Source organism: Penaeus monodon, chromosome 34, assembly GCF_015228065.2.
Source record: "Penaeus monodon isolate SGIC_2016 chromosome 34, NSTDA_Pmon_1, whole genome shotgun sequence".
Taxonomy (NCBI): domain Eukaryota; kingdom Metazoa; phylum Arthropoda; class Malacostraca; order Decapoda; family Penaeidae; genus Penaeus; species Penaeus monodon.
Window position 1 is genome coordinate 8,108,791 of NC_051419.1, and position 1,906 is coordinate 8,110,696.

At 44.5% G+C, this 1,906-nt stretch overlaps 1 protein-coding gene across 2 annotated transcripts in view; it reads right to left on the bottom strand.

Annotated features, from left to right (window-relative positions):
- Nucleotides 1–1,906, bottom strand: part of LOC119594566 (insulin-like growth factor-binding protein complex acid labile subunit) — a 106,376-nt gene that overhangs the window by 10,739 nt on the left and 93,731 nt on the right. The window lies entirely within an intron of this gene.

Genomic DNA, 1,906 nt, shown 5'->3' on the forward strand with positions numbered 1-1,906 from the left:
CTTGCATCCATTTACTCATATTTTCCAGTCTACTTATTACATAAACTACTCACTGCAGTATATTACTATTGTATTATTGAATTTTTGCTTATTTAATATCTTTTCCACCATCCCACTGATATCAATTATTTGATTAAAGACTAAAGTCATTTAATAATTGAAGCCCGATCTGAGTTTCATTAAATCAGAAATGGACTAATATCTTTATTCCAAGAGACAATTGTAATTTTAATTTATCATTTTAATAATTATTATCAATGCGTCATTTTTCTTGATTTACTGGCTGATCGGTTTGGATTAGAATTAGGTTTGAATCATTATGAACCAGCATTGAATTCATTTATGTCTGTCTTATCGTATCACTGTCTTTTTTTTATTCATCACTAGACTCATCATAAACATGTCTTTTTTCGTTCATCACTTGATTCACCATAAGTATATGTTTCTTTTTTGCTCATCACGTGATTCATCAAAAACAATATTTTTTTCGTTCATCACATGATTCATCATAAACATAGTGTTTTTTTCGTTCATCACTTGACTCATTATAAACATAGTGTTTTTTTCGTTCATCACTTGACTCATCATAAACATAGTGTTTTTTTTCGTTCATCACTTGACTCATCATAAACATAGTGTTTTTGTTTCGTTCATCACTTGACTCATCATAAACAAATGTTGTTTTTCGTTCATCACTTGACTCATCATAAACAAATGTTGTTTTAAGAATACGACAACGCATTCTGTTATTCATCGTTAACCTCAACATCAATACGGTTTATTGTTTTCGTCTTGATCACTAAACTCATTACAAACACTGTATCTTGTTCCCTCATTTGTCTCTAGATTCATCATCCATGCGTTCTTTTCTCACTCATCACGCATCATCCACCTATCCACCAGGAGACGCGTCACCCACCTATCCACCAGGAGACGCGTCACCCACCTATCATTCAGGAGACGCGTCATCCACCTATCCACCAGGAGACGCGTCACCCACCTATCATTCAGGAGACGCGTCACCCATCTATCCACCAGGAGACGCGTCACCCACCTATCCACCAGGAGACGCGTCAACCACCTATCATTCAGGAGACGCGTCAACCACCTATCCTTCAGGAGACGCGTCAACCACCTATCCTTCAGGAGACGCGTCAACCACCTATCCTTCAGGAGACGCGTCACCCACCTATCCTTCAGGAGACGCGTCAACCACCTATCCATCAGGAGACATGTCACCCACCTATCCACCAGGAGACGCGTCAACCACCTATCCTTCAGGAGACGCGTCACCCACCTATCCACCAGGAGACGCGCCAACCATCTATCCATCAGGAGACACGTCATCCACCTACCCTTTAGGGGACGCATCACCCACCTATCCACCAGGAGACGCGTCACCCACCTATCCACCAGGAGACGCGTCACCCACCTATCCACCAGGAGACGCGTCACCCACCCATCCACCAGGAGACGCGTCACCCACCCATCCACCAGGAGACGCGTCACCCACCTATCCACCAGGAGACGCGTCACCCACCCATCCACCAGGAGACGCGTCACCCACCCATCCACCAGGAGACGCGTCACCCACCTATCCACCAGGAGACGCGTCACCCACCCATCCACCAGGAGACGCGTCACCCACCCATCCACCAGGAGACGCTTCACCCACCTATCCACCAGGAGACATGTCACCCACCCATCCACCAGGAGACGCGTCACCCACCTATCCACCAGGAGACGCGTCACCCACCTATCCATCAGACGAGCCAATATCCTTATTCTAAAAGGCACTGTATATAATTTCATTTTGATGCCACCATTTTATAAAGTGGCTCAGCCTTTCATGCGCTTAAATGATATCTCATTTGTCGCTTCCAGATCAATTTCAGAGGCTGAGGCG